The sequence below is a fragment of the Anolis sagrei genome, chromosome 1, assembly GCF_037176765.1.
Source record: "Anolis sagrei isolate rAnoSag1 chromosome 1, rAnoSag1.mat, whole genome shotgun sequence".
Lineage (NCBI taxonomy): Eukaryota > Metazoa > Chordata > Lepidosauria > Squamata > Dactyloidae > Anolis > Anolis sagrei.
In genome coordinates this window covers 86,730,744-86,743,727 of record NC_090021.1, presented here as the reverse complement: position 1 = coordinate 86,743,727, position 12,984 = coordinate 86,730,744, and the positions used below count along the sequence as shown (strand labels likewise).

The window sequence follows — 12,984 nt, the reverse complement described above, 5'->3', positions numbered from 1 at the left end:
GGCTATTTGGTGATCCACACCCCTTTGTATGAACCTGCCTGGGCCCTGAAATCTTTGGGAGAGGCCCTTATCTTGGTCCCACCTCCATATCAAGTGGGAACAAGAGTGAGGGCCTTCTTGTTGGCTGCTCCACAACTCTGGAATTCCCTGCCCAGAGAAGCCAAAATGGCCCCCTCCCTGCTGTCCTTCTGGCAGCAAGCTAAAACCTTTTTATTTAAAGGTGAAAGTGTTTAAGACCTAGTCAGGGGGTGCTGTGGTTTTAAACTTTGAATACGTTTTGATTGATTTTAACTATGATTTTTAGTGCTGATTGTGTTTAATTCTGTTTTAATGTTTGTATATTTGTATATTTTAAATTATATACTAATGCTTCTATTTCAAGCTGCTTTGAGTCCCATTTGAGTCTTCTAATAATAATAAGAGATGTAGATCCAGACAGTGACTTAAAGTGGCTTACAAAAAGGCAGAAAATTGTAATTAGAATACAGAAAAATTGTGTTCTTTAATTATTCAGATGACGTAAAATATTTTTAAATTGATTAGAAAATGAAAGTAGTATGTACTCTGTTGTTGGTTCTAACTAACCCTGATATGTGGCTTTCTGTATTTTGGGTGACTCTGTGGGGACTAGTTTTCATCCCCACACCAACACCATTTACACAGTACCATCATGCTTTAGTTTGGGTGATACCAAACATCTCTCAGCAACCTAGATATTTTACTTTTAACTATAGGCCTAATCTTCTTTATTAGATCATATGTCTGAAACAGCTAGAGGGGGTTGCACTTGAATTTAATGTTGCTGTTTTCCGTGTTAGATATTGTGGCAATCTTCTGTATGGATTGCAACAAAATGCCTTCTCTATATTACATATGCTAAAATTCCATGCTATTTACAGTGCCACACTTCTTTATTTCTCCTTGCTGGTGCAGACTTATATTATTCCCTGTATAGTATTATTGGAAGGTCCCAAAGAAAACATTACCATTTATTGCTGTGAAATGTGCACTTAGAAAGACATCTTTAATGAGATGATTCATAACCAATGTATATGTGTTGGGATCAAGGGACCAGTACGTGACCTTTGCATTCCCCCTAATGCCATAATCCCATTTAGTGAGGCCATTCTGAAGCAAGCAGTCCCATGAATGTAGATTAGGATGTGAGTATTATACTTGCCAACATACTTTCCCACTGAGTTTAGAAAAACTTAACTTTTGAACTATACTCCCAGAATGCCTATGCAAACTGAGGAATTCAGGAAATGGTCTCAGAATGAATTTTCATCATTGGAAGAGTTTGATCTGAATAGTGCTGATCTGAAATTTTTGCCTTTTTTATAATTTCATTGAGGTTTGGCTGTAAATAGGAAATCGACTTCCATGCAACTTTGGCTGCTCCTTTTGAAACATGCCCAAATCATAACATAGCATTGTCCTTAGCAAGGCAGTGGAAGAAATTGATAGTGGATTTTAAAAGCAGGGGAAATAGAAAGGTAAGTGAATTGGAAAATTTATAACAATCTCAGATTGCCTCAATAAATTTCCCAGATTTTCTAGATTTCCAGCGGGTCAGAAAATACAGAGCCAATTCGAACAGGGAATCTCTAATTGTATGTTACTGAAATTTGTGCTTTTGTAGCACACCTGCAGAGTTCCAAAAGGCAAGAGCTATTGATTCCTAGGGCAAGCATTTCTACATCCCCAATAAATAAAATATCATTAAATAAATATTTTTAAATGCTATTGTTTTCAAAACCCCTTATTGGATGGGACAGCCTTTCAAATTTTGCACTGTATGTGTGTTTCTTTTATAAGCTGTAATAAATGTCCACTTGACAATATCTCCCAGCTTGATGTATACGTTTCATATTGAATCCATATTGCAGAATTATAATAATTTGACACCACATTAACTGCTATGGCGCAATGCTAGAGAATTCCTGGTTTTTTATTTTTGTTTCAGTTTGTGAGATATTTATCTTTCTCTGTCCAAGGGGTCTAGTGCCACAACAAACTGCAGATTCCAGGATCAAAAGGACAGAGATATGGCAGTTAAGGTGGTGGCAAACTGCCATAATTCTGTAGTGTGAATCGACTCCCAGAGAAGAGTGCAGATGAAACTGTTTAAACCAGTTTTAGCAGGGCCAGACCCTTCCATGCCAAGGTAGTCTATGCTTTAATAGAGGCTAAAACAGAGCATCTAAAACAGAAATGTTAAGCATTTCTTACACTAAGATGACAATCAGTGCAGAAGTATTAAGGATGGTTTGGATGCAATGAAAAATAAAATTTAGTGCTACATCAAGAGATAGAATAGTCATGATGATGTCAAATCAGGTTGGGGAGTAGAAGAAGCAGCAGCTATGCCATCTCAAGACATGTTGCTGCCTGAAGTGGGCATTTTTTTTGTCGTGTCAGGCCAACCAATTATATTACATTTCTAACAGAACAAAGCAAACAAACAGACAAAATACATCATTTGTGAATTTGGTAGTTGATTAAATGTCCTTTGACCAGTATCTGGCCACTTGGAGTGCTTCTGGTGTTGCTGCAAGAAGGTCCTCCCTTGTGCATGTGGCAGGGCTCAGGTTGCATTGCAGCAGGTGGTCAGTGGTTTGCTCCTCTCCACATTCGCATATCGAGGATTCCACTTTGTAGCCCCATTTCTGAAGGTTGGCTCTGCATCTTGTGGTGCCAGAGCACAGTCTGTTCAGCGCCTTCCAAGTCACCCAGTCCTCTGTGTGCCCAGGGGGGGAGTCTCTCATTTGGTATCAGCCATTGGTTGAGGTTCTGGGTTTGAGCCTGCCACTTTTGGACTCTCGCTTGCTGAGGTGTTCCAACGAGTGTCTCTGTAGATCTTAGAAAACTATTTCTTGATTTAAGTCGTTGACGTGCTGGCTGATACCCAAACAGGGGATGAGCTGGAGATGTCTCTGCCTTGGCCCTTTCAATATTGGCTGCTACTTCCCGGTGGATGTCAGGTGGTGCAATACCAGCTAAGCAGTGTAATTTCTCCAGTGGTGTAGGGTGCAGACACCCCGTGATAATGCGGCATGTCTTATTAAGAGCCACATCCACTGTTTTAGTGTGGTGAGATGTGTTCCACACTGGGCATGCATACTCAGCAGCAGAGTAGCACAGCGCAAGGGCAGATGTCTTCACTGTATCTGGTTGTGATCCCCAGGTTGTACCAGTCAGCTTTCGTATGATATTGTTTCTAGCACCCACTTTTTGCTTGATGTTCAGGCAGTGCTTCTTGTAGGTAAGAGCATGGTCCAGAGTGACTCCCAGGTATTTGGCTGTGCTGCAATGCTCCAGTGGGATTCCTTCCCAGGTGATCTTCAGAGCTCGGAATGCTTCTCTGTTCTTGAGATGAAAGGCACATGTCTGTGTTTTAGATGGATTAGGGATCAGCTGGTTTTCCCTGTAATAGGCAGTAAGAGCACCTAGAGCTTCGGAGAACTTCTGTTCTACCATCTCAAAGCTCCCTGCTTGAGCAGTAATGGCACGATCATCAGCATAGATGAAACTCTCTGTCCCTTCTGGCAGTGGCTGGTCATTTGTGTAGATGTTGAACATGGATGGAGCAAGCACGCTCCCCTGAGGCAGGCCGTTCTTTTGTTTCCGCCATCTGCTTCTCTGGCCCTGGAAATCAACAAAAAAGCTCCTGCATTGTAGCAGGTTGCCTATGAGGCGGATGAGGTTGTAGTCCTTTGTGATATTATACATTTTTCTCAGGAGGAGGCGGTGGTTCATAGTATTATAGGCTGCTGACAGGTCTGTGAAGACAGCTCCTGTGATCTTCTGCCTTTCAAAGCCATCTTCTATGTGTTGAGTCAGGTTAGGCACTTGCGATGTGCAGTTTTTGCCTTTTCTGAAGCCAGCTTGCTGTGGGATCAAACATGGGTCTATTTTTTCCATAATTCTATGCAAAACAAGCCTCTCCAGAACTTTGTAGAGGTGGCACAACAGGGAGATGGGTCTGTAGTTTTTTGGGTCATTGTGGTCTTTGCCTGGCTTCAAGATGGCGATGACTCTTGCTTTCCTCCAGATTTTGAAGATCTGACAGGATGCAGTGCAGTTGTTCATCAGCTCCAGCAGCCAGCGCCTTGCTTTTGGACCAAAGTTATTGATTTGTTCCATCCGTAGATCATCCAGGCCAGCTGCTTTGCCATTTTTACATTTATTGAGAGCCATGTCCAATTCAGTAGATGTAAAGGGTTCATGAAGGTTGTTCTCAATCTCTGGTTGTCTGGCTATTGGTTTCCTTCCTACTTTTGGTGGCAAAGTTGGGTTTCCCATTCTTCAAGAGTTGGTGTGCTATCTGGTCTGCCTTTATGTTGGCATGGGTATTAGTTTGTGAGGGGTCGTTGCTCAACCGTCTCAGTAGCCTCCACGCCTTCTGGCTGCTCCTGCCCATGTCAACCTCTGTGATCAGCTTGATCCACTGTTCTTTCTTGGCTTCAGAGATGGAGGACACAATGCTCTGCGCTGCCTGAAGGGTTTGCTCACTAAATGGGTCTTTTTTGTGGAGCCTGTAATAGTTTTCCAGCAAGGCTGCTGTTTCAGGAGTAATGCCCTGAAGGAAGTGGGCATGTTAATGACACTTAAGTCATAATTCACAGTTTCATGGGTCAGTCATGCCATTTTAACAGCTGGGGTTAAAAATTCCATGAACAACTCTTCCCAAATGAAGCAAAACAATAATAAATGTAATAACTATTAAGTTTTTTTGCCATTTTATCTCACTTTAAATCAGCTACTTGAGGTTGCCACCACAGACTGCCAAAGGATTTATAAAATAATTTATTGGTTCTCCCTGCTTTAGTTTCTAAAGTGGTTTGAGAGCTTTTTGTTAAGAAGGCCCATGTCAATCCATGGGGAAATGATGCTTGTGCAGATCAGTCCACATACTAATGCTGGGAAGGAGGATATAAGATGATGAGACCCCAACATAATTGGACAAAAGTAATTACTTATCTTGGAATTTACTTTTGAACATTTCATTGCTGTTACATACCAAATCTTTCTGAACTATTCTATGCAATTTGGAAAGAGCTCTGCAAAACGACTTCAGCTACAGTGTTTTTGATTTTTATCTGCCCGTTTAATGGCTGAACATGAGCAAGCAATTATTTCAGTGGCATTTTTATTTCTACTGGATTTTAAATGTTGCAGTTAACATCCAGCTACATAGTTTTTCACATATTATGGTCAGTATTTTTCATCGGATACTTAGTTAACAGTAACAGAAGGCTAAATCTAGATAACTGTTCTATATTAACAATTTCTACTTAGTCATAATAAGTGGCACTATTTCCACTCTGTCCCATTCTGCCAACAAACAGAGCATGGATGAAGGACATTTCCATCCAGTTTGCAGGGATGGGCCAGGAAAAGGTAGGATATCAGCCAACATTTTCATGTTCAGGCCCTTTGTAAGTTAAAAACCCAAATAAATGCAGCAGGCTGGAATTAGGGGTGGAGGATATACTTTACAATCCTAAACTCTTTTTTCTTTCCCCCCTCTAATGAAACTAAAATGCAGGTAAATCATGTCTCTTGTTATTACTTCTTAAGTGCACATATCCTGGCTGTTTTTGTTTGTAAATCACACCCACAGGCTTAGTAGCAATGAAGAGGATGAATTATTTTGTCACAACTGAAGCTCTTTATTTCCATACTGGTCCATAAGAAAAGGCAAAGAAAAAGAAAGAATTTGTTCCTCACAGATGAGCCAATTTTTACATATGCCTTGTAGCCATGCTGTTATAAATTATATTATAATATTTACATTTGACATTTAAATAATGCTCCAAAAGCGATTTCTCAATTTAATAGTTTGCCTTCTGGAATTTCAAATACATTTTTGATAATATTTTTCTACAATGTTATATCAACATATTGTAATTGCAGAAGAAAATGAATCTCATGTAAGTGCTACCCAGATCATGAATGCTACATATAGAATTATGTTTTACATTCAATGCTAGATGTATTTCTTATGTCATTAAGATGTCCATATGAAGCTGAGCCCTTCAGTGTGTTGTACAACCCTATGGAAATGGAAACGTAAACTATTTAATTTGATAAGTGTCTTTTAAATGGTGATTACAATTCAATTAGAGAGTTTCCCTTAGTTGTAACTGGAACCTTGTATGCTTCCTTGAGCATATGGGAGGTATGGTGGGATATATATGTAAAAGACAACAGTACAGAAATCAGCATCATAGGAAGCTATCTTATACTGGTTCAGACCATTATTACATCTAGCCTAGCAAATACTGATTGACAGTAGTTCTCCAGGTTTTTAAATAGGATTTTCTGGTTTCCTACCATCCAAATAATAGATCAGTACAGCTTAGCAGCCACAACCATGGCAGGATATGTTCAGGCCAGAGTGGATGGGGCTGATGTACCAAGCAGAAGGGATCCTGTTGAGTCCATGGAAGATGAAAATAAGCACAGTCAAGACTCACAAGCTCTTAATTCAGGATTAAGGACACAGGTCCCAACCTAATGTTTTCAGCCACAAATGTAGTCTCTTCAACAGTGGGCAGTTGAATCTAGGGCTAGCAAGGCAGAAGAGGACATCTATGTAGATATTTGCTTACAGTACCAACGTTCTATGAATTAATTTAAAAGTGCAAGAAATTTGCTTTTTTAAAAACTCAGAAACTTCATCTTTGGATTTTAAAGGTGTTGGTAATTTGGTTTAATTATCAAAAGTTGATTATGTTTAAAACAGCAGGTTCTCTAATAAGTCAAGGGCATGAACATTGCCATCTCTTCATCAGTTACCTGCATATTGCAATTGCTGAACTATATAGACACTGGATTACATTGATAGTTATTTTTACTTGAGATTGATCTTTTGCAAACTGTATTTCACCTGAAAAAAATGTCCATTTATTTCACACCTCAGGTGCCACTTTTAAATTTGAAAATGGAAATATTTTATTTTATTTTACTGATTAATGGTGAAGTTTTACATTCCCTTGGACAGTATCTCAAAGGATGCAAAATTAGGAGCCATCTCACATCCTGAGATTCCAGGGTCAAAGCTGGAGGCTTAGAGATGGTCCCTAGAGATGTCATTAACCTCAAACACCAATTGGAGTTGCCCACTGTGATTTTCATATAAAAAGCACAAAGTCTAACACATGAGAAAAAATTTCTCTGGTTGGAAAGAACATTTTCCAAGTTCTGCACTAAAGAGAGAGAGAGAGAGAGAGAGAAACAGTTTTCCCAGTTCTGTATTTAATACCTTTGTAAGCACTGCCTTTAACAACATACAGTTATAGTCCAACAAAATAAACTTATTCAAACAGAACATATTTTCCAAAGAATAGTTTTCTGAGCTATTCCCATTAAATCAATGCCCCATTGGACACTTTTCTATTTTTTACAGTCAGGATATGGGACCTCCTTTCTCCCTCAAAATAAGCACTATTGTTATAAAAATGCTACTAATGATGCTGTACCATGGGATTTTGCATGGGACTAGGTTGGTAGGTGCCTGGATTTAGACCCATGTGGGTGTCAACTCTATTTACTATTGTAACTAAATAAAGTTGTGGGCTATTTCTTTCCGGTCAATGGTATCTCTATCCATGGCTTTAATATGTGGAATTGAACTTGACTTTGTCTATACAATGCACAAAGGTAAATGAAAGGAGGCCATTCACTCTGCTACTCTTTCCCAATTACTACATAGGAATGATCACCTGGCTTACAAAAGTGCAGCCAGGATTAGAAAATTCAATAGGACAGACAACTTTTAAATGCTGAATTTCTAATATATCACTAGTTAGGATTGCAAGATTTTCTGGAGGAGAGTGCAAAGAGAAAGAAATGAGAGGGGATATCATGAATGTTACTAGGCAAGATGGTGGTAGAGGAGAAAGGAAGGAGAAAAAGAGGAGAAAAAGATAAGGATTGGGAAATGAAAGAAGACATTAGGTTCGAATGCAGGGAAGAATAATGGAGGAGAGAACAGAATAAGGAGAGTATTTTTAAAGCAAGCAGCTGATTTGGGAAGTGGAAGGGAGCTGAAAAAAAGAGGAAGAGAAAAAAGAGAAGAAAAAATTAAATATTAAAAGATAAAAGTATCTAGTGCCCAAGCAATGTTGCAGAACTAATATATATGTACGATGCCTTTTACTCAAAACAGTACAATCCACGTGTGCCTCAGACCAAGAAAGGAAGTCTTGATGTGGTTTAAGTCACTTGAGGAATAAAAAAGGTGATAACAGAGTGGGAAAGATAAGAGTAAGACACAGAAAGCTACAAAGCAGGAATCCTGTAGTACCATCTCCTTTTATTTCTGAGAAGCATGGTTCCAGAGAGGGATGCTTGGAAACACCACAGAAGTATCTATACCTTTCTTCTCTGATGCCAAGACTCTAGCACTGGACAACAGGAAGGAGGCATGCTGAGATATGTTTGTGTGGGAAGTAGATCCATGATGGAATGTGAATTAGAAGCAGAGGGGAAATGAGCAAAGACACTGCTCTCCCTTCAGATTTTCCCTGCTTCCATGAGCACAAAAGGATTTTTTTAATATCTCAGAACTCTTGGTCTCTTCATAGCAGGTCTTGGGATATCTCAGAGTTCATGATGTCTTCAAGTCAAAGGCCTATGTCAAAAGAGCCTTATTTCATAAATGGAGGGTGTATGGAAATTTTTAAAAATAAATTGTATGAAAGACAATAAAGCTAAGCATGTGTAAAATTTCAGCCACAGAATATGTAACTGGAGAAAAGTGAGAATTGTTTCCATCAAAACCACTAACTTCATAACATTAAAAAAAGAAAGAGTTTAATGAGCTCCAAATTTACATACCCCTCTAGTTAAACTTGTAAAGTCTAAAAATGTACACACATATAACAATGGGATTTCAGTCAAAAGAGTGACAGATTGGGTTTTTTTACCTGCTTTTTTAACTTCAGGGACAGCTGTCTTCTCCGGAGCTTTCTTTCTTTCCTCTTTTTTTCCTAAAAATTAATTAAAAGGAAGCAGTTTTTAATGCTGGAAATATGAATCATGGACTTCAATTTGCATTCAGCCAGCACAGGGAAGAAAATGTGACATCTTCTTAGGGTTTCTTTTCTTTTCTTTGCTTTTGTGTCTATCTAGGTCAAATCAAAATTTCACGACTAACTGAAGTATTGATTTCCTGAGTCTACTCTAAATATTAGTAAGTCTGGGTCAAATCCATTTTATTTACTGAGCCACAAAATAGGACTACACCAGGCACTTTAGCCTGGTGCCCCAGAGTGGCCCTGGATCGAGCACGCTTGTAGGAATCTGGGGCTGTTATTTACACAGCCAAGGAAAACACAAGTACTCCTCTAGAGTGAGCCACACCTTATCTTCTCTGTGTTACCATCACTGCTATGTCTACCCAGTCAAGGAGTTCCTCATGAGCTCCTGGTCATCATGGGCACCTTGATGGATATCAGAATGAGATGCCTGCATGACTAAAGTGAAGAAGGGAAATTACTCTTTCTTCTTCCTGGTTGCACAGGCACCACATTTTGACCTTGGCAAAGGCACCTGTGCAAATAACCAATCTCCCTTTCTTCTTCCTGGTAACTTGGGCACCTCTGCTGATGTCAGAATGGGTATCCACTCTATCAGGAAGGAGAGGTGATTGCTTCCACTGCTTCATGCTGGTTGCATAGCCACTCTATTTCAATGTCAGCAGAGGTGTCCACAACAGACAGAAGCTTCATGGAGCTCCTTGGCTGGCTAGAAGGTGAAGCACTGATGTTATGGCTACTATCCATTTGTTTTGTTTTTTTTCCTGTGCTTATAGCACAAGGAACCAGTATCCATTCACTGTCCTCCATCCCCTCCTTTATGGTGATGAACTCTAATCTAACCCTGCAGTTTAGGTAAGATTCAACTTTCATTTCAGTCAGGGTCTGCTGGTGGGGAAGAAAATCATTATAATGTGGCCTTCACCTTAAATACTGGAAGTGTCACTAATAATATAAAACTTTTCCCACAGAAAGGGGAATGTGTCCTTCCATGGAAACAAATACCTCCTTCCATGTAAAACTATATGTTACTATATATTACCACTTGAGGATATGTACTCTAGACTGTAACCTGCTCAAAAATGAGACAAACCAAATGGATTGTCCAACAGCCTACCTTTTGTTTTAATTTCAGAAACATCTTTCTTCTCATGTGCTCCCTTCTTTTCTTCCTCCAACTCTAAGACATGAATATAAAAAGCAATGCTGTTTTATAAGGAATTACAAATGACAGCTGGCTGAGACTAGATGAATTCATGCAATTCCACATAAAAGGGAGACAAAACAAAATCTAAATTGCAGAATTTAGTTTATATGTTAAACAGGCATGAGAATAGTAGAGGTGATAGTGTTTGCCTGACTCTTCAGTAGAAAACAGGCCCTTTCAATAGACGTAAACATGTGAACTGAACCATAGGAAGTAATCAATCAGAAGATAGTCACTAAATTGCTGTTTTAAGTCTGTTCATGTGTGGAATAGGAATGGGTAAGGATTTTGCTTCATTTCATGTTTGTAAAGTTTAGCAGCATCTGCAAATGTCCTTATATTCAGATTGGAGTGAATATAAGATTTTTAAAAATAAAAAAAATGAATGTAGGACAAAAATTGTAAATGATATATTCTACACTTAAACCATATTGTGTGGCCTTTACCTCAAACACTGGAAGTGTCACTATTAATATAAAGATTTGGCGGGGATAGTCCGATAGTCCCCTCTCATCTCAATTCTTCAGATACAAAATAATTTGTACTCAATAAACTGAGTTGGGGCAGAGCAGACAGAACCTTGCATTCCTCATAGCTTCAGGCAAAAGCAAACTGCTGCAGCCTCCCTTAGCTTCTGTGTTCTTCTTTACATATGGTTAGTTTTTGCCATTTTGCCCACACAGCTGTTGTTTGGACAATCATATCTTGCTTTTTATTTGTGAAATGCTAAAGAATATGAGATTCATCTATCCATATGCAAGGCTTTGATTGATTAACTCTTAAGTCTGGGAACTAAGTGCAGGCAAAATCATATCACTTATTGATCCACTATAAAGAAACAGCCTCCTGTTTCTACCACTTCTCTGTTGTCACATTTAGATAGATCAACATGTGACTTTGGCTGATTGAATTTACCCTGTGAATTTATTGAAATCAGTTCAGTAAAAATCAAACAACACAATCCTTGTGCAAATAGCTTACGTTTCACTTTAATTTCAGGAATAGCTTTCTTCGTATGGGTTATTTTTCTCCTGTCCTCAACATCTAAGACAGAAATCAAGACAGGATGAATTTGTTTTGTTTTTTAAAGAACTACAATTGGCAGAGTTCTTTGAAGAGCAAGTAAATTAATTGTCACACTTTAAAACAATAAATATCCTACCTTTTGTTTTAACTTCATGAAAAGCTTTCTTTTCTTGAACTATCTTCCTTCCTTTTTCTTCTTCTAAGGAATGAATTTAAAAGGTAATTATTTTACTCAGTATTTCTCACTCAAGAGTTGCCAGTCAAACTGACAGAAGCCTTCTTTTGAGGTGTCATTTCCAAGCTTTGGAGAAATAATAATACAGGAAACAATGGAAAAGGAAGAAAAAATTGCTTCATAAACAGCATTTAGGGGACGATCAAGTATACTTTAATGGAAGATGTGTCTGTTTAGATTTTGTAGTGAGGTATTGTCCTATTCATTGTAACTGGTGGAGAAGATTAGGTAGTGCAGAGGTGAGAACCATACAACCATATATATATTTGGACCTCAGGTTCTAGAAAACCCAGTCATCAGAACCAATGTTGGGATTGCTGGAAGCTACAATTCATCTAGAGCTGGAGTATGAAAATTGTTGCCTATGTGCTACATGCAGTTCTTAGGGCTGTTTTCTGTACTTCAGGGCTCCCAAAGAATTAAAAAGGTTCCCAAATAATATCTAAGGGTTTGGGGGCACTTTCATAATTTTTAGGGTAATATAAAATAGGAAACTGACTGAACAGTATGACACTCTACCCAGACTGATTATGTGACTTCACTACGAACTTTGTATCACTAACCCAAAAGGGAATGGGGATAACAATTAATAGTACTTACTTATCAACTTTGGAGCTGTCACATTAAGTGTTCCCACTGCATGGGATAAAATAATAATTTTGTTTTTTAAAAAAGAAAAGCCAAGAGAAAACAAATAATAAATTACAAAGGCTGGAAAAGCACAGCATGTTCTCAGAAGCTGCAGCAAATGTGATTGAAAGCATTATAAAACAAGCACCTCCTTAAAGGCTAGATATTCCATATTTGTTTTGCATATTAGTTTCACTAATAAAATCTCAATCAAGTTGTCAGGGAAGGGTGTAGTTTAGATACATTACAATAACTGCACTAGACCAAATTTATCCTGCCCGTATGATAGTATTGTAATATCCGCAGTGCAACAGAATTCTTGTTAAGCTGTTCAACTAGATATGTTGCTTTAATATAAGACAACTTTTCCTTCTTTTTTTTTTGGCACTGTATAAATGAATTCACATCAATCCAGTGCAAGTTTATTCATAAGTAACATATATTCTATAGGTCCAATGTACTGTCTGGAGTTAAAATGCCTCAGATATAGCAAAACTGCTGGATTAGATTTGCTAATGGGTATTCAATAAACTCTAATAATATACTCTGTTATTGTGCTAAACTGTTAAACAACTAGAAAGGGTGGAGGAATGAATCTTGGTGACCTTCCAACATGTGATCAGTACAAATATTCATTAGTAATGCTGTCAGTCTCTCCTTTTGCTGCATGTGCAGAGGTATGTGTGTGGAACTCTATGCACTCTGCCTGATGTTATATACAATTATACTATTATTATTATACTATATTTATACCCCACCCTTCTCACCCCAGTGGGGGACTCAGAGTGGCTTACAATCCATGGCATACAATGGCACATTACACATATAATAATAAACAT

The 12,984-nt window shown here is 38.4% G+C and overlaps 1 protein-coding gene across 1 annotated transcript in view; it reads right to left on the bottom strand.

Moving 5' to 3' along the window:
* Positions 1-12,242, bottom strand: part of LOC132774713 (triadin-like) — a 133,675-nt gene extending 121,433 nt beyond the window's left edge. Inside the window, exons 1-5 of the mRNA XM_067466871.1 lie at positions 12,116-12,242; positions 11,417-11,479; positions 11,236-11,298; positions 10,165-10,227; positions 8,937-8,999 (exon numbers count right to left, since the gene is read on the bottom strand). The gene's annotated coding sequence lies outside the window, so the exon portion shown is untranslated. The remainder of the gene's footprint in view (positions 1-8,936; positions 9,000-10,164; positions 10,228-11,235; positions 11,299-11,416; positions 11,480-12,115) is intronic.
* Positions 12,243-12,984: the final 742 nt, after the last annotated feature.